Source organism: Neophocaena asiaeorientalis, unplaced genomic scaffold (assembly GCF_003031525.2).
Source record: "Neophocaena asiaeorientalis asiaeorientalis breed wild unplaced genomic scaffold, Neophocaena_asiaeorientalis_V1.1 scaffold151, whole genome shotgun sequence".
Taxonomy (NCBI): Eukaryota; Metazoa; Chordata; class Mammalia; order Artiodactyla; family Phocoenidae; genus Neophocaena; species Neophocaena asiaeorientalis.
In genome coordinates, this window is record NW_020175490.1 from 1,843,457 (window position 1) to 1,864,818 (window position 21,362).

Sequence of the window (21,362 nt, forward strand, 5' to 3'; positions counted from 1 at the left end):
AAAATATAAATTTTCATTACTAAAAACTGGTTTTTTGTCAATATATATTTAAAGGGCTACTATATTGTTAGAAATATTTTAATCTACAAATAAATCTAAAGAGATATTTTAATGCCAGTAACATTTAATTTGCTTAAAATTAATGTAAATTTTATTAAATTATTTATAAGACAAATATTTTATCTATGAGTAAAAATTTGACAATTATAATTCCAAACTAAGAAACGTAAAATTTATTTTTGTCAGCTTCTATTGCCTTCTAGCATTTTCTGGGCAGTACTGATCTTGCTTGGAGATGCAGTAACTACCCTCTCCATACAATTGCAATGAACAAAATTCCAAGAATGTATGGATTCACTAAAAATTAATTTCTTCTCTCCTTTCTCAAACTGTGGTCAGATTAGTGTTTTAAGATTCTAGATTCACTTCTAGGAAGCCTCTAAGATTTAAAGAGATAAAGAGTATTTTAGAGATCATCTAAACTGATACCCTCCAATTCATGTATTTTTCAAGGTTTATTGTTAAAAAGCAAAAATTAAAATCTTTACATGCATTGAGGAATTAACCAACTTGCCCTCCAAACCTCTTAAGACTCATTTTCAAGTACTTTCCCTAATAAGCCATGCAGCCAACTAGTGTCTATGACATTTCATGTGAAAGAAAGCTACTATGTAAAATATCTATACCCTCAAAACTTCTGGCTCATTGCCCCTTCCATCCTAACAGCAGTCAGCAGGTTTACTGTCCAGAGAGTTTGAGAACACCAAGGGTAGCTGAGTACCTTACCAAAACAGGGCACCAATTGGAATTTTATTGATAAGAAAGGAAGAGAGGAAAAATATAATTTAAGATCAGTTGTACTTCTAATGAGTCACTGCACCACCTCTGGAATCTCTCTGTTCAGATTTCTTGTACATCTCAAATCAGTAAATATTTTTAATGCTTAATCTACTATTTTCTTTCATTTCTCAACTTCCAGAAACACTGTTTACCAGGTCTGTAATACACTAGTCAGGTAAATAAAGAACTGTTATCTTATGAAATTAGTTCAGTAGAAAAAGTTTCTGTGCTCTACCTAGGCTCCTTTCTGCTGCAACCTCTAGCAACCACTTTTTACTGCCTCCATAGTTTTGCTTTTTCTAGAATGTCATGTAGTTGGAATCATACTGTATGTATAATTGGATATTTTCACTTAGTAGTATGCATTGAAGCTTTTCATGGCTTGATGGCTCATTTCCTTTTAGTGCTGAATAATATTTTATCTTTTGGAGGCTTCATCTCTGTTTAGAGGAACTACAACATCCTCAGATACATGCAAATTACATGGATACAAGAGAGGGAATAATTGGGACCATTTTCTGTGCGAATCTTTCAGTCCAGGCTAGCCAATTTATCTCCTGCTACTCACTGCTTTCCTTTTTATTAAAAGTATAAATGACATAAAATAAACAGTTTTTTTCCATTCTTTTTATTGTTGAGCAGCAGTTCATTTGCTACAATTTGTTCATTCATTCACCTATTGATGGAAATTTGGGTTGTTTTCAATTTTTATCTATTATGTATAATAGATAATAATGTTATGTATAACATTGCTATGAACAACCTCTTTTATGGACATATTCTTTCATTTATCTTTTGTACATACTTATGAGTAAAATGAATGTCTCCACATCCTTCACAACACTTGGTTGAGTCAGTAATTTAATTGTAAACATTCTAAATGATGTGTAGAGATATCTTATTGTAGTTTGCATTTCCCTAATGATTAATAATTTGAGCTCCTTTTCCTGTGCTTATTTAGTATTCACATACTTTTTTCTCCCTAAACAACAGAAATTTATTTCTCACAGTTCTGGATGCTGGGAAGTCCCAGATCAAGGCACTGGCAAAGTAGGTTTCATTCCAAGGCCTCTTCTCTTGACTTACAGGTGGTTACCATCTCCATGTGTGCTCACATGAACCCTTCTTTGTGTTTATGGTGGGGGGGAGAATGTGGGGGGAGGAAGTGAACTCATCCATACATGTTTTGTGAAGTCTGTTCAAAATTTTTGCCCAAGATTCAGTGTGAATTTATTTCTTATTTTGAAAGTTTCTTATATACCCTAGATACAAATCCTTTGCCAACTTTATGAGTTGCAAGTACTTTCCCCTGGCCCATGGCTTTCCTTTTCATTCTCCTTACAGTGTCTTTTTATAAGAAAATGTACTTAATTTTGATGACATAGGATTTATCAATTTTTCTTGTATGTAGTTGTGCTTTTAGTTTTTTATGTAAGAAATCCTTCTTAACCCAAGGCAAAAAAAAAATCTCCTACTTTCTTCTAGGAATTTTAATAGTTTCAAATTTACACATAACTTTGAGATCCATTTTGAACTTCTTTTTGTATGAAGTATTAAAGTTCATTATTTTTTGCATGTAGATATCCAATTTCCAGCATTATTTTTTTAAAAAAACTATTCTTTCTCCACTGAATTGTCTTTGCATTTATCCTGAAAATCAATTTTGGGATTACTTAATCTGTTTCACTGATCTATTTGTATATCTTGATGCCAATGTCACACTGTCTTGATTATTGCATAATAATAATAATATTGTATATTTTACAATATTAGTATATGATAATAATATTGTATATTGTATAATCTGTATTAAAGTCAGGTTGTCTAAGTCTTCCAACTATGTTAGTTTTCAAAGTTGCTTTAACTTTTCTAGACACCTTAATTTCCATATGAAAAAATAGAATTATATTTCCAATTACTGTAGAACAGCCTGCTGAGTTTTGGCTGAAATTGGATTGACTATGGATCAATTTGTGAAGAAGCAATATCTTAATAATATTGAGTCTTCTGATCTATGAACATGGACTGTCTGTCCATTTATTTATGTCTTCTTTAATTTCTCTCATCAATGTTTTGTAGTTTTCTGTGTCATGGTCTCAACATCTTTCATCATATTTACCCATAAGTACTTTATAAATATTTTAAAAGTTATAACAAATACTGTTTTTAAAATTTCTGATTGTATGTTGATAGAATATAAAATATAATGTATTTATTCTATGTTCTTCCATCTTGCTAATTTCCTAAACTCATTTATTAGTTTGAATAGCTTTTTTTGATGTGTGTGTAGATGCCATTGGATTTTCTACATAAGATAATCATGTTGTCTTCAAATAAAGAAAGTGACTTCTTTCTTTCCATTCTGAATGTGGTTATTTATTGTTCTTGTCTTAGTACATTGGCTAGAACCTTCATTACAGTGCTGAATAGACATAATGAAATTTTCTTGTTCTTGATCTTAAGGGAAGTTCAATAAATCTCATAACACCAAGTATGATGTTATATGTAGGGTTTTTTTCAGATTTTTAAAAATCAAGTTGTCTTTTCCTCATATATTGAGAGTTTTTTTTTTAAATCAGAAATAGATGTGGATTTTGTCAAGTGTTTTTTTGTTCTATTTATTGAAATTATGATTTTTCTTTTTTCATCTGTAAATATGGTAAATTACACTGATAAATTTTCAAATGTTAAATAGCCTTGGATTTTCTGAAATAATCTGTACTTGATAATGAAGAATTGACCTTTTTACATATTGTTGGATTCCATTTATTTAGATTTGTTTATGAATTATTGTATCTATGTTCATGAGAAATATTAGTCCTTAATTTTCTTTCCTTGTAAAGTTTTTCTGGTTTGCTAACAGAGTAATGCTGTCATCATTGAGTGATTAGAAAAGTATTCCCTCCTCTTCAATTTTTGGAAGATTGTATAGAACTGACATTACTTCTATCAATTATTGAGAATGAGGTGTTGAACTCTCCAATATAATTGTGGATCTATCTATTTCTCTTTGAAGTTCTATCTATTTTTGCTTCATGTATTTTGAAGCTCTGTTACTATATGTATAAATATTTATGATTATTGTATCCTCTTGATAAATGGACTCTTTTGGATAGTAGAAACAGGCAATATTCCTGGTTCTGTATAGTCTCCAAGAATTGTTCTCCCTAATTTTTCCAGGTGATTCTTTCCTCAGCTTAAGGTAGATTTATCTTTCTCACACACATGTGCAGATTAGTCCTGTACTGAAAAATTTGAGAGAGACCTTCTGCATATTGCCAGACATTTCTTTTTTTGAAGACCTTTGCCTTCTGGTACTTGCTCTGTGGAACAAGCTACTTTGCCTCTGAACTATCAGCAGCTTCTTCATCTCAGCTGGAATGCCACATTTGGCCTCTGTCCCTTCTGTCTCAACTAGGTGGGAAACTAGAGCTGATTACATCATTTTCTATTTAAAATAAACCATGCCAATTTGTACAAAGGCCTGAAATCTCAGTTGAAATTGTTCTTGTGCACTTCATTTAAGAAAATGATGTTATAATTTTGTTTTAAAACAGATGATCAAAAATATAAGAATAGAAACAAATGAAAGGATAAATAACATAGAATGTGTGAATAACACCATTGAACTAATTCACCTTTCTGGTATCTGGGAAATAAAGTTTCTATAAACATTTTTAAAGCATGACTACTCCTACAGTATGATATATTGTCACTATGTTGTAAAGAGAAGCAAGTATATATAATCATTTTGTGAAAGATTGCTATAGGTGCATGTGCTTTAAATAGAAGAAAGCTAAAAATATTTTGTTGTTGTTACTGCTTCTCAGAAAGTTTGGTGGTTCAGCTTACTTCATATAAACCCTCCAAATATCTGGGTCCTTGTCTAAGTTCATCCCAAATATGTTCAAATTCCTTCCCTCTCTCCTCATCACCTCTTGTCTTCTCATTTTCTGTCTAACCTTTTCCTGAACTCACTCTTATCTTCCAACATCTAATAGGCTTTCAGTAAGGACTAAGCACGTGAGGGCCAGATTTCTGTGCTGGAGTTTTCTCTCTGTAGACTTTTCAAGTAAAATTCTACAATGTTCTGATTTTAGTGAATCAGTAACACTCCCTAATGTTTTCATTCTTAATATACCTCTACTTGTAATCTCTACCTCTTTTGTGACTTTTTGACACCCTCTTGATGTTTCCAAAATGTGGTGACAATGCTCTTTCTCATTTCTGCCTAAGTTGACCTCAAATTAAGATATTTCTATAAAGATTTGGTTGGACAAATATAGACATTTATTCCAAATTAAATGAATGGTCTTCTTCAGACTGAGTTTCAAACTGTGAACTTGAAAAGATAAGTTCTGTTTGATTAATTGTAAAGATCAAATCAATTACTTTATAAAAACAATTAAATTATTCTGAGCATAAGCTTTTATATTTGGAAAGAATAGAAGTAAGTTCTATATTCAAGATTTCTTAAGCATGTTGTCTGTGAACCACCATCAGAAGAAAGAATTTTCTCTTAAGATCTTAAAGCAGGATGTAGACAGGTAACCAAAGTGGCATAGATGTCTCTCTGATACTGTGTGAACTAGGCTTATAAAAGTTGGTTCTGTATTAAGAAATTTTTGTGCAGTCTTTCTAATCAAAAACAAATATCTATTCCAAATACGAAGACTTGACTTTTTTCTTAGAGGCAACAGAATAAATACAATGATGAGCAACAGTGAGAGACAAACATCATAACTTTAATTCAGCTATGATAATGAGATGAACGCAACAATTGTGTGTGAAAAGAGCAATTTGATTGAACCCGAAAAATGTTACTTTTATCCTAGGGAGAATGCAGGCAAGCTGTGAAGTGTTGATACAGTGAAAAAAGATACTGACGTACATTTCTGCGAAAATAACAGGTTGGTCCTGTACAAAGGGAATCTTGTCAAAAATATATTTGAGATCCTGTTCTCTTATTATTAGAACACCTTTAGGACATTTTATGATATTTTCTTCATTTTATGATATTTTCTACAGTAGGACTGTAGCTGTTTAGCTTGGTTTCTATCATTCCTTCTTTGGCAACATGTAGGATAACTAGCACATCTTATAAGACACTTGTATAAGACAATATGGACAACATAAAAATGGTACGGCATTCCTCAAAATGTTTTATGTAAAAAGATAGGCTGTTTCAGACTAGCTGATTCCCTAGAAGAATATGTCAAAATAAGGGCACAGAGAGGAACAGGTGATTTCAAGACGTTCCGCATACAAACAACAAGGTGCCTTGTTGCACTGCTATATAAAATTTAAGAATGCCAATATACTAATCCATTGATAGGGAAAAAAATGTCATAAATTCACTTACCTCTTACACCATTCTCTTAAATTGTCCAGTAAACATAGTCCATTGGCATCCTGGAGATGACATTCTGAAGGGAAAGTACTACATTCCTTGGTGGGTCAGTAGATGGCAGTATGTCTGAATTTAATGTTGTAGTAAGGGAAAGCTTTTTAGCATTTTCCAGGAAAATGAGGGTTTTGACAGCTGTGAGGCAGCATGGGCCCTCACATGGGCCAGGAGACTTGATCTTTATTTCTGGCTCTACTCCTGAATAAATTTATTTGAATAAATGGAGACCAGCCACTTAACTTTTGTGTTCCTTGCTTTCCTGAAATTGAAATTAGAGAAAATACTCTGTCTCTTACTATCTCCCTCACAAGGACGCTGTGAGTTTAATAATATTTCAAAATTATTTCTGTTCTTTGAAGAAAGACTATGAATTTGCTATGCTCTTTGTAATGTGGGTGGCAAAACTGATCTGGGTTGTTCATCTGGGACTTGAAGTTAATAAACACAAAGGCAGTTGGCGAGAAAGGTCTTCTGTATTTCACTGACATAAACATTGGTGTATTTTGGTTTTGAGTAGCAGTATTGGATCTGAGGATGCTAACTCCTGTTTCTTGGAATTAAAATAACTTTCTCAATGCCATGGAACTCGACAATTATGGAATGAAGCCAAAGGCCCCTGGCGCCTTCCCAATTTAAAAGTTAACTGTTCACAGCAAGTACAGATTCAGTCAGATATAATATTTTTTATTCGTGCCTGCTATTGAACATGAGAATTTTTACTTTGGCATTTTACTCTAAAGCTGGCACTATGACAAATGCAAAATGAAATTATAAATTTGAAATAGCATTGAATGATTGAATGATGATCCTTTCTCCCACTGAGGCCCAGCTATGCATGGGAGTGTCACTTTCATTTGACCTTAGACTCTTCAACTGAAACATACTTGCAGATCCATGGCACCAAAATGAGCTGTGACAAGAACATGTGGTGTAAAACAAACTGTGGTATCTGACCTGCCAACCTGGTTCTGGCCATGTTCACAGACACACTTCTCTGCAGGAGCCCTGCTACTTTGAAGCTGACAAAGTAGTGCAAAAAGGGATAAGATCACAAATACTATTTCTGGACAGGTGGGTATTGATAAGGAGGGGTAGAGTGTGTGTAGTACGGACTCCTATCTCATCCAGTTTTTCTGGAAGCAAAAAATTGTATTCTGTGGCATCACCAGAAAACTGCTTGCCATACATACAAAAAGTAAAATAATAAAACTTAAAAGATGTCATGACTTGAATATACACCATACCACCATTTCTAGCTAGCAGCCATTTAGTATATAGACAAATATTTGAAGTAAATTCTTGCCGTATAAGCAACCAGAAAAGCTGTGCTCATATCAAAATCCACTGTCAAAATGTTAGCAAACTGGGCCTTTTGGAAGTTTCCTGTGCAATAAGCATAGATTCGAGACTAGTGACTTTTGCTGTATGTCATCTTATTTGTCAGACATGGCTCTATAGCTGGATGGTGAATGGCTTGTTGGTTTGAATGTCAGGGGTTAAATTTTAATTTAAATATGCATAATCATTAAAATACGTTCAAGAGAATGTCACATCAACCTCAGCCTCAAGGTACCAATTATGTTGTTTGGGTTCCATATTTGACACTGTTCTGACTAAACTGATATCCCCAGCTCAGAATTTTTTAAAATGCTCAGATCTCAGTTTCATAAGACATTCTATTTAAAGTAGAAATATTAGGAAGAACTGAATTACAGGAACACTATTTCATAGTTTCAAGGACATAAAAGTCAAAACACAGTGCTTGCAGCTAATGAACAATTACAAAGATGTATAAGCGAGCACATTATATACTAGCACTAAGATAAAAGAAATATACTTGGAAAGTATGTAACTATTACATAGGATGGATCAAAAAAAAGAAATGTTTAAGGCTGGAGTTGAATTAGAAGCACTAATTTGTAAACTGGATGAGAACATATAGCTATTTTTAATCTTTAGTTAACAAGTTTCATTTTTCCTTAAAGCCACTTAGTAAAAAAAATAAATGATGCAGGAGAAACAAGAGGAATAACTATTAACTAATATTTTATGCATATTTGAATTTATTTAAAACTGGACTGTAGCACAATTTATATAAGATAAAATTTTACTTATCTATCAGGCAGTCAACCAAAATTCTCTATTAAGATTCTCATTATAAATCAATAGTAAAATGTTAACTGATGTTCATTGATTATGCTGAAGCACTTTCTGATTCAGAAAAAAATTAAATTGGATATTAAAGTATGCACAATACATTTTTAATGTTATGTATATTTATAATTTTGAATATTGTTTATTCATATCTAATTTGTGGTAATCTTATGAGTCCTATCATTGGTAAGTTGTAATACTTTCTAGATTACTATTTTTTAATAATTTACTCTATCAAAATAATTCTAAACTTTGGTACAATGATAATTAGAAATGGTTGCTCTGACAAGTTATGAATCAGGTTAGTAGTTACCTAAAGGCACGGAATATAAGAATTTATTTCTGCATGCTAGCTGCACACATCTATAAAATCTAAAATAAAAGTGGTAAAAAATAAGATGATATAAGAAACTGAGGAACTGAAAGCCATTGGGAGATCCATGGGAATGTAAATTGGCTTTCTGGACCAGAGGAAAAGGAATAAAATGAAGGAAAAAAACAAAGCAGCAACAGGAATCAGAAAGCATTACATTTAAATTCTCTCTGTTACATGAATGATGATTCCTGAATTGTCCTGATATTTTGAAAAAGGTAGACTGACTTTCTACAAACTGAGAAGATCTCAAAATTTGGGAAGTGATAGGTCACAGATATACAAATGAATAATTGCAACTAGTTGACTAAAAGATGATACCTATTAGGATTCTTTCTGCTCTAAATGGTTGACAACTTAAATTGGATTAATAAGCATGGCCTATCATTGGCTAATGTAAACAAACAGTTCAGCTAAATTGGAAGCTAGAACTCTAATCATTAGGATTTCTCTTTTACACTACCCCCTGTTCCCTGGGCTAGCTCAGCTCTCAGGATTGTGTAAAATGGATGTAAAATGGCAGCTGCAGCAGCAACCCTCACATTCTCTTACCTCCCACTACAGAGTGAGTATTGTTATATAGCACATCTAGCAATTGTTCTGAGGAACACACTTATGGGACTGGATTAAATGAATGTCCAATGCCTGGAGCAATCCTGATGGCCAGGAAAATATGCCTATTTGGTGAAGTCTGTATTCATCCATTGATTTGTGAACACATCCAATAAATAAATCAATATGTTGAAACCTTTCCTTGACCTCAGTCACTATGGCCAATAAACCCTACGCAATACCACCAAAAATGCATAACCAACAGTGGGAAAGTGGTAGTTTCCCCAAAGCAGCTGAAACATTATTTGAAGGAAGGAAAATGAATTCTTAGAGCAAGCAACTGCAAGGGAATTCATAGCTGCTTTCATGATTCAATTCATAGATAGAATGGGTAAGTGTCAAGGAAGCTGAACGTAGAGAGTGAATTTCAATATTTGCAGTACTGGCTCAGGAAAAGGGGATATGTAAGTGACCACCAAAAAGGTGAACTAGTTCTATAAATCAAGGCCACACCAGCATTTTGGATCTGTTCACTGTCAATGACTCATTTATACATTCTGTATCATTTATAGTTCGTTAAGTCTACACATATAACTGTGAGGCAGTTCTGTGTTTCAGATACAACCATGTGGATTCACTCATATCTGGAGACCAAATACTCATCTTTAAGAATCAGGCAAGTGTCTTTTTCTGTGAAGACAGAGCTGAACCACCTTCATGTCAGTCACAAGTATGCCTTATACATATACTGTGGTTTGTGTTTAAGGCTCTTTTGTAATTATTTATTTTGGTTCCTGTCTTCCCCACTTAGCTTTGAGCTATTGGATAATAGGGTTATTCATTTTATCTCCAGGGTATGGCACCACAAGGTGTGATGCTTAACAAATACTTTGTTAAAGAATAAAACATATAATTTAAATTCCTCATTTATTATTTACTCAAATTTTAGCAATTTTATCTAGGAAAAACTCTCAAGATATGGAGACTAATTCATATAATCTGTGACAATAATAAATAACTTGTATTTATTTAATCCTGATTACATATCGGTTACATGCCTTACATGTATTATATCATTTAGTCCTCACATCAAACTTGTTTGGTAGGTGTTGCTATCTCCTTTACACAGATACAAGCCTGAGGTTAAATAACTTGCAACAGACTGCAAATTAGTAATTGGTGAAAGTTGGATTTAGGTCATACCAGATCTGACTTAAATGCCAGGCATTTTCTGTAGTTCTTAAAATTTTCCTGCTTTGAAATTTTGCAAGGAGAGGGAAAATTCCATAGCAAACAAACAAACTAATAAAAAAATCAAACAACAAAAAAACTTTATCTCTGATACTGATACTAGTCAAAAAAGTGAAAAACTCATAAAAATGAAAAATCAGATCTGAATCTGGAAGCTCATCATATGTATAAAGGGAACTTAAAAATTAACACTGAAAGAGTGTTTGAGCTTGTCAATATAGATTTATTTATTTTTTTTGTGTGTGTGATTTTTGCCTGTGTGAGCTGTTAAGCACTCATGTTTACATTGATCATGGTGTTACTCAGGAGAGCTGGCCTATCACTTCAAGTATGAAAAACCAGAAGGAGGTCTATAAAAATTTCCAGAGAATAAGCAATAAGGGGAATTGTGAAATGAGTTTTCTTTTCTGAGGTATTTTGCACAGTGCCCCTCTCTGTGTATATCAATACAAATAAATTGCTATAAATATAAAGATACATATGTTAGGTATACAATATGCAGTATTTAACAGAAATGAATCACCTTAACAAGTCAGAGTGTGAAAGCTGAAGCACCTTAATTTCCTTTCTTCCCTAATAATCATGCTTATTTCTTAGGATTTATTTCAGATGTGACTTTTTGAGACAAAAGTAAAAAGTTTTGTGGGCTTTTGGGGGGATTGTATTTATACAATAACTGTAGTCAGAAAGGCCTTATCTGAAGTGGGTATAAATGATGGCACTGTGAAGCAGTTATAGCAATATTTGGTCCTTTAGGAACCCCGGCCACTTCTGTAGTATCTCATGTCTTCTTTGAGTCCTCAAAGTGAGGTTTCCCTGGCTGATCTTTGTGTCCCCTCTGCCCTTGCTGTATGATTCTCCTCTAGATCTGCTTTTCAGTGCTTTCTTCTCTTCTGGGATAAGTTAACTCAGTTTTCGATTTAACTTTGGGTCTCAAAATGTCTGACCATATATTAGCCCCTGACTCACAATTAACTTTATAAGATTCCATTTTTGTAACTGCTTTTTCCCCCGAAAAAAAAATAGTAAAATCATGTAAACTTCTAAGTCGCTGTGTTTTCCTCTTTATACTCTGACAAATCAGCTTTTTGTTTTTGTTGTTGTTGCATGTGAATCTAACCTAGCACAATGAAGTGGAAGAGAGCCAAATCATTAGGAACAGTTAAGTAGGTTGTTCCTAGAACAGATTTGGTAACTTCTATGTCATTGCATTTCTAGTTGTTTTGTCAGGAGAAAAAGTAGAGATTAGAGAAGGACAGGCAGCCTGGTAAGCCCCCTTGTTATGACAGTGATTCTACTTATATGGACCAAATGGATTTACTGTTGTGGATGGAATGCTTCCAGATATTTTGTCAACAACATCAGGGTAAACCTACTCCTCAGCTCCTGTTCTTGTGCATTTACTGCTCATCTGTTTGTATATTACTCCAAGTATGAAATTTCATATTATAGTCCAGGTTGAAGTGTACTAGCAATATTACAACTGCAAATTAGTGTTGGGTGGCCACTGGGAGGGAAGAAAGACATTAAGTAGAGAAAACAAAGGAAAATTCAGTGAAATTTCAGGGCTAAACTTAAGGAAATATGGGATGATGTAATCAAAAGGGAGGCCTTGACCTTTCTTTATTTTCCTTTACCCTCATTATTTTTTCCAAGTGCTCTTCCTCGGTTTAACCATCAATTAGACCATCAGATACAAGCCATTTGCATGAGCTCTAGATTCATGCCATACTGCCAGCTCACTGCCTCACATCTTTATGACAATGATGCTATACGACATTGAAAACTGGCTAAAGGATGAAGAAAATTAGAAAACACATCTACCATGGAACTGATAATTGAACATGCTAGAAGTACAAGGTAAGGAGCAGGTCCAGTGGAGAAGGAAAGAGTTAACTAGAGTGGGAGGTGCAGCATGAGAAAAGAGGGGTAGAACTCAATAGAGAGTAAGGCCAGTAACCCAATCACTTAAGAATTAGCTTGGATAAGAGTAAGAAGGGAGTGCCACTGGAATTACAGAGCAGACACAAGGAGCACCATTATTTTCCATGAATATGAGGTTACAGGTGGGCCTTGAGATAAACAGAATGTCTGACATGGAAATTAGATGGACATGGGTCATTACAAATATATTATTGATACAACCAATTAAAAGTTGGAAAGGAAGTATGATTATAATCATATTTGTTTGTTTGTATTCCTAGAGAATTGTATCAGGACCATTATAATAGTACTTAAAACTCCTGTAAGCTATATATCACATACATTAGGTGTGGAGGAGGTCAGAACCAGAAAGGCTCATTCTTTTTCATTCTGTGTGTTCAAGAGAATGATTGGAGGGGGATCTGGTGCAAGAAAATATATTTAGCTTTCTCAAATAGCAGCTTCTTCCCTGAATGGAGAAAAAGTTTTCCACCTAACAGGAAGATATTGCTCAAGTTTTTCTCACCCAATATGGTCTCCTTTGGGAAGGCTGCATGTCTACCAGTAGATAAGGCCTTTGTGGGAAGCATGTATCATAAAAATACTCCATTCCAGACCTGCTCATATGTCCCAGAACTTCTCCCTGTGATGAGCCAGTGAGGAGAGACTGAGGGTCCAAAACATGTTTCACACCTCAGTATCCCCAGGCCTTAGAATAGGAAACAAGTAAGAGCAAGACAGGGAGAATGAAGAAAGAAGGGATAGAGAATTTATTTCAATATTTAGTGAAGTAGTAAGGCACTGTAATAGACAGAGTTTGGAACAGCTTTTGTTGAGATTGGTTCAAATACAGAAAATTGAATAAATTTCTGGCTCTCAAAGTGAGCTTCCCCATCCACACTGGTTGTTTGTGAATATCTCAGACCTTATTCATTTCCTCTTGGCATCAGCCTATGAAAAGAGGGGGGAAAGTTTCCAAAGGCCTTTTCTATTGCCATCATAGAATGTTATTTTCAAAAATTGTAAAGAAGTATGTTTGTTAAATATTCCTCCTATTTTTTCAGGGACCTACAATTCAAGGAGAAATATTGCCATTTTATAGTTCTAAGAGGAACATTAAATGAACTTTAAAACCATAAAAGGCTTAACATTGCCAGCTCTAAAACTACCAAGTTGCTCTAGTGTCATTGAATTAGTTTACATATCTAAAATACTGTGTTACTGTTGTTATTCATAGAGAACCAATATGATACATCTCATTTCACTGTAGATTTGTGGCCCTGTTGTTTTCTGAGGACAGTCTCTTTTTACCAAGGAATGTCTTCGATCATTATGGTCTTTTTATTAGCCTTTGTAATGTTCTTTATTGCACCTCTTTGTCAGAGAATGCAAATGCATGGATAAAAAGGCATATAAGGGTTTAAGGCTAGATTAAGTCTATGAATAATGTTATCCCAAGATGATTTTACACCCAGAGAGAAGTCGATGCTGAAAGTATCAAACACTAAAAAATCAGTATGACATTATTAGGTGAGTTTCCTGAGTGATTGGTATTACTTAAATAAGTCAGCAGAGTTAACAAACCAGATTTTTATTTTACAACCAAATATTTCCTGGAGCTATTGAGGCAACTTCTATAAAGTTCCTATAACCAGAATTAGCTCAGAAAGTAGGGAATTTGACACCAGTGTTTGTCGTGCATCAATGAGCATAATATTTCTAAAATCTATATTGCTCCATTTCAACACATCTTATAAACTACTGCCAGATAAATATCTCAGAAACACAGTTCTGATGCTGTCACTCATGTCACCAAGAGCTTTTAATGGAGATTCTCAGATATGAAGAAATCTCTCTGGGAGACCTTGAAGCCGCCTTTTTCAACCTTGCTCTACAATATCTAAAATGGCTCAGAAAAACAGAATAGTCACAATATTGAGGGTCAACACTAATAGTCAAATGATTGTCATATTAAAAAAAAAATTCTACCTAATTTCAGGACAATGTAGTTGGACGGAGACAAAGATTTGGTGGCCCACCCCTGCTTTACTCTAAGAAATGCAGCAGCAAACATGGGCCATCTTGAAGAAGGCAGGATGACAGTCCATTTCTCTCTGTCAGCCCAGTGACTCAGAGAACTGGGAAGGCATTAGCTCTCTCTTAGCTTGTCAGAAACCTGATGAGCACAGTATTATTGTCATTAATGGACAGTCACATGTAAGGGGACACAAAACTCTGCCCTAAGACTTCATTCTTTTCCACTCTTTCCTTCAATCCTTGTTGAGACCTACTGTACAGGGGGCAGCATAACATGCTGGAAAAAAGATCAAGTCCTGTGCCCCAACTCTATTACTCACTGTCTCCATGACATTGGGCCTCTGTGGCTTAGTCACTACATCCAAAATGGGAAAATAAGAGTGATAGTTCTACTTCATGGAGCTGTTGAGAACTAAGTGAGTTAATTTTATTATTAAGGCAATTTTTAGCCAGAGCCAGAGAGGTTTTTTTTGTTTTGTTTTGTTTTTTACAGTGCTTTGAAGGAAGTTTTTCTGAAGCTAGCTTAATCTTAAAGATCTTCCATTTACCCCACCCTATTCCAAAGGTCAGAGCAATTTAAATAAGCCCAACTCTGCTATCTCAGAGGACAGGGACAAACCAATTCCAAACAGCTATGTCTGGGATTTGGGCAGAGGGCACAGTGAAGGAGAGTTAATATTGGTAAGTCCTGCTATCTCAAATAGGACTTGAAGGGTCAAAGCAAATCCAAACAAATAGCTAAAGAGATCTAACTACTGTTTATGAAGATAGTACTTTAAAGTTTGTATCTGAGCAACTATGGACAGAGAAACCAAAACTGTTTCTATTTATAGTCATTCCAATAGAGGAAGTCACCAAGTCATAGAGGGATGTGGGCCATGGGAAGTTCTATGGGTGGATCAAACTCAGTATGTCTAACAGTAAATCAGAAATTATGTTTTAGTCAGGCTTTCTCATCCTTCCCTATTTCCCAGGTCATGGAACCACTATTTAGCTTCTGAAATTCCAGCTAACTATCCTGCTTTTATTCTCTATTATTTGCTAGCTCATATATCTTGTTCTGACTCCCTTTTCATAATTCTGAATGTGCTTATCTCCACCCATGGCTCTTCTTTTTCAATTTGAATGACACTGGATTAACATAAGACTCTTTTCTTGACTCTAAGATCTGTTCAGTTTTTCAAGACAACTGGATCCCAAGATTTGTTTTTCTAAAGCTCCTTTCAAGAAGATATACTAAGAAAGAAAGAGAAAAACAAATATTTTATATTAATGCATATATGTGAAATCTAGAAAAATGGTACAGATGAACCAATTTGCAAAGCAGAAATAAATAGACATACAGACATAGAAAACAAACGTATGGATACCAAGGAGGGAAGGTGGATTGGATGAATTGGGAGATTGGGATTGATACTATGTATAAAATATATAACTAATGAGAACCTACTGTATAACACAGGGAACTCTACTAAATGCTCTGTGGTGAACTAAATGGGAAGGAAATGCAAAAAAGAGGGGATATATGTATACATATAGCTGATTCACTTTGCTGTACAGCAGAAACTAATGCAACATTGTAAAGCAATTATACCCCAATTAAAAAAAAAAGAAAAAGAAATCAATGATATGAAGCATACTAAGTTTCTTCAATTCCCTTGATCCCCATGGCCTTTTGTCACATCTGTTCTTTGGATCTTCAACTCAGAATCAAACCTGGACACTGAACCTACCCTATTTGGGAAAATATATAAATATGCAGACTGGATTCATCCAAGAGTAAAACTTCCCAATATAGATGGGTCTCTAAAGTGCCCAGTGTTAATTTTATGTGTCACTCTTTCTCCATTTTCCAGTAGTTATTATATTTTCACTTCTTAACTTAAGCTGGCTATCTCTATTCCTATTATAAACTTGACTTTTATTTCCCACAGAAATAAAATCTGATACATACTCTCTTGATTTCTTCCTTCCCCCTCAAAACCTATATCTTTACTTATCCTTATGTAAATAGAAATTTTGTTCTGAGTGGAATTTTCTTGTTGTCTTAAAAATGGTGCTAAGCCCCAAAGTTAAGAACAAAAATCCCTAAATATTCCATATTCTAAACTCAGAGAATGATCAACCATTGGACTGATCATCTCTCAAAGGGATTACTAAAAGGTGTCATCGGAGAAACCATACAAGAACTATTGCCTCACAAAACCCTGCTAAGGAAATTTAAAAATTGAGGAGAGTCATGTAGGTCTTTTCATAGAGTGCAGTGTTCTTTACAAGAAGCTACTTCCTTCACTATCTATACAGAGGGAAAGAGTCTGCTTCCCCTCCACAAATAAAGAGAGAAAGGACACAAAGAAATCACTTGTAAAATGTGGAGTCCTGCAAAAAAAAGGACATCAGCATTTTGCTTCCAGGTAGAAAATCACTTAAACTTTAGACATGTTGATCTGCCCTTTGATGCTGGAATAAGGAGCAAAAACCTGGAGAGAAGAGGCATGAAGAAGTGTATGGACAGCAAGGACATTCCCTCCATATCCTGGATTTCAAGAGATCTAAATATATATGACAAACTTGCCTTTAGGTTATGGAGTTGGAAACCATGGAAGGAAGATGAAATTGTGGACTTGATAATAACATGGATCAGGGCAAGTTCGGGACAAACTAGGAGAGAACTGAACCTTGACCACAGGCCTATAAGCCAAAAGATAAGGATGTCTTTGTCTCCACAACCCTTCTCCTCAGCCTGACAACAGAGATGGAGCTCAGGGAAGAGAGAGTGAAGGTAGTTAGAGTACACTGTACCCCACTTCCAATCTGATAGAGCTACCAGGGATCCTTCTGTTGAAGAGTAAATGAAAATAACGAGTGAACAAAAAAATTTAGAGAAATTAGAGTGATGATATTGAATGATCAGTTACCAAAATAAAAATTAAGATTTTAATAACAAGTTAACTAGAAAGTGCTAAAATTGAGATAAATTTTTTAAGGGGACTACCATTTAGAAGGAAGAGTATAGTTGAAAGCAGGAATTCAAAAATTTTAAACGGGCTTCCCTGGAGGCGCAGTGGTTGAGAGTCCACCTGCCAATGCAGGGGACACGGGTTGGTGCCCCGGTCCGGGAAGATCCCACATGCCGCGGAGCGGCTGGGCCTGTGAGCCATGGCCGCTGAGCCTGCGCGTCCGGAGCCTGTGCTCCGCAGCGGGAGAGGCCACAACAGTGAGAGACCTGCGTACCGCAAAAAAAAAAAAAAAAAATTTAAACTGTCTCATGTTTATGTAAATTAAAATATCTATACTATCTTTTATAATCTTTAATAGAGGAAGAATTTTCTCTCTTCTTTATATCCAGGCTAATTTGGTCATTTGTAATATTTGCCTCTAGGTGTTCTTTCCAGACCTTGCATACTTTCCATAGGCTTCCTCTCATTAGTTAAACATCCTAAGCTTCCCTCCTAAAATCAATGCAACGCCACACAACACAGCATAATACAAATAATAAAACTACCCCTCAACTCCATCTTCTACTTGTCAGGGAGAAAGAAATTTTGCTCTACCCTTCTAGGTTCTTCTGGCTGGTCTAAGAATTAAATTGACATGAGACAAATTAACAGGAGAAAATGGCTGGAACTTTCACCTTAAATATCATCTTTAGCTAAAGACAAAAGAGGGTGTTGGGGTCAGTGGCTTGGGACTTCAAAAGGGAGGAAGACAATTCACAGTAAGATAGAAAAGCAACTGTTTGGTAAACAAATATTTGGAGGGCCATGCTGAGACAATGGGGCACAGAGTAGACTCTGATCTCTAGGCCCTGTCCATCCCGTCAACAGACACAGTTGGCCAATATTCTTTGCACATATCTCTGGTGATAGCTCCATTCCTCCCGGGCCAGTGCCCTTCTCTAAATTCTTTAGTGATTTAAGGGGGAAGGTCATTGTTTCTTTCTGAGTCTTTTGGACGTTTATTGTTTTCAGCTTGAAATAATCCACATGCCAAAGAGATATTTTGGAGTGACAAATTTTGTTCTCTTGCACTCTCAAACTACTATTATATTCTATGATGGTTTTGGTAATGAAAACAACAGGTAATGAAATATCTATTTTCAAGATATTTTGACCATACGCTGAGAGATTTCATGAGCACATTTGTTGTATTATGAAAATCTACTTTAAAGCCTGTCTTTATTTTATTTATTTTCTTATTTCAATAGGGTCTGGGTCTATAAGCATTTTGAATTGGTCTAATATTCCCTAGGTGTTCTCATTTATTCCTGCAATACCTGTGACTCTTTTATGCTGCTATTTTTTAAGCCTGCATTTCCAGTCTTGACATCTATTCCAAGCTCTGCAGGTATATATCTGGTTTTGTATTAATCTTCTCTACTTGAACCCTGCAGAACAGCTCACAATTGATATGAACTTATTCTCGGAATCTTTAAAACCATCTCTTTCTGAGGTCTGTGTATCAGTAAATGTCAATAGTGTCTATTTATTTCTTTTTCTAGCTCGTTTCTTGACATTTAGTAGATGCTCAATAATTCTTGGCTAAATGAAATTAATAAATTAATTAATACTAATTTAAAAATAAATCATGACTAGCATACAATTAGTCTATTAATCAGTATCTGCATAATTTTATTTCAAATAATATACTTTATTTTTCCTTTTTAAATCAATGCAAATTATTACTGCTTTTGCCCATGATGCTTGCTACATTTCCTTCTCCTTTCCAAGTTTGTACATCTCATTTAATTTAAATCTCTTAAGCTCTCAGGAATTCTCAAACTTTCCCTCTTTGATCACTGGTCTTTAAAATTCATATTTATTACATTCATTATTTTAATATTAAATTCAATCCTTGGTTATTACTCTACACTATTTTATGTGGGTTTGTTTTGCCAATTAAAGAATGTACTTTCCAATCCATTTCCAAAAGGATTGAGCCACTGCAATCATTGACCTTCAACACAGCCAGAGAGGAGTTCAGGGTGGAGATCAGGAATGAGGCACTCTGTGCTCTGGGGAAACTGGCAGAACAGGCCTTCAGATAGTTACGATATTTTCAGGAGAAAGTTTTGTGAACTCCAATTCTTGCATTATCCCATACTTAGAAACGCACTAAAACCATTAGCCAAGATATCTGTTCCTCAGGAGTAGCAGCAGCCTTCTACTGAGACATGTGTTTGTTTACATGTACCCTTCACCAAAATCACATATATACTGAATTCCCTCCTTAAGTCTTCAGAACAGTTTCTCAGAGCTATTTGAGAGGTTGTCTCCTGGGCCGTAGTCCTCAGTAAGACACTGAATAAATTTGACTCACAGCTTATACATTGTGAATTTTTTTTAAGTTGACAGTAATATCTTCAATTAATTTTCAACTTTGAGTTGTGATAAATATAATTTACATATTCCTTTAGACAAATAAGAATACTCAGTAGGTACTCAAAAAATGCATGGCTAAATTATGCAAATAAGATTTATCTTATGTCTCCAGAATCACTTAGTGTTGCCCTATGTACCCTTTCTTGAAGGCTGGGAAATTGCCCTTGAAAAGATACTAGTCATAGACCAATAAAGCCATGTGATTTATTCAAAACCATAACTGTCACAGGATAATAAATAATGCTGTGGGCATTTATCTGGCTGATCCACTGACTCATTATTTGAACTGAAGGAAGACTGTTCACATTCTTTACTTCAACATTACCTAAGTGCCAGAGAGTCAAAATGAGATGTAGTGAGATAGATGTACACAGAGCTCATGCAGCCTCAGTCTAAAGGAGGCTTACTGATACAGAGCTCCCTCATTCAATTGTACAATTATCTGCTTAAGTGAAAACTGAATTTAAATTTTCTCCTGGGGGAAAATGCTAGTTTGATGCTCTGTTAAAAAAAAAAAAGGTCTTTGCACATGTATAATGAAAAAATTGTATTGCGGGGTGCAATCATTTAGCATGTGTTATAGTTAAGTATCTAAAACATCTACAGGGCTGGAAAAAGCATATAGAAATGAGCTGTTTTCCAAGTTAATGCCACAGAAAATGACAGCTAAGCTGATCTCTTTTTCACACACTTTTAATGAAGTATTTCTCTTAGGGTTTGAAAGAACTTGCAATCTAGCTGCTTTCAACTCTGGGACATAGAAGATTCAAGAGAAATTAGTCTTGGGTTCTGATATATTAGTTAGAAGTAACTGGCAGTTTCATTTATAGGTGTACAATTTCCATAAGTGATATTCAGGCAAGTAGGCAGACTTTAAATGAGCAACGTTTATCTCTAGCCCTTCAAGCCTTTCCATTTTCTAACCCATCCTTGATAATTTCTGCAACTTTTATATCTTTTCCTTCTTTCTAAAGATTCCCTCAGAACTTTCTTTCATACGGATCTATTCATGCTAAATGTAAGTTTCTTTTTCCAAGAAACCCTTTTTGGGAGGTCATTTTAATTTGTGCTTTAGACGGTGGAGAGGGGCATCCACTAAGCTGCTCCCCACTGAATGTGTTTATAAGACAAACAATAGCTACCTCAGCAAATCATGTAAAGCAGAGGCACATTTCCACTGAATCCTGCCCAGGCTGCAGAATAATGACCAAATAATTCTTGCTGTTTTAAAACACTAAGTTTTAGGGTATTTTGTTACATAGCAATACTTCATTGGAACTTAGGAAAATAATGTGATATCAGGATATTGGTGTGGGGTGAATATCATGGGAAGATATATATGGGAATATTGTGTGTGTAAGGATTGAAAAATACATATTATTAGAACTAATGAAAAAAAGATGTGATGGTATATCTGAAATTAACTTTAAAGACATTCTAAACC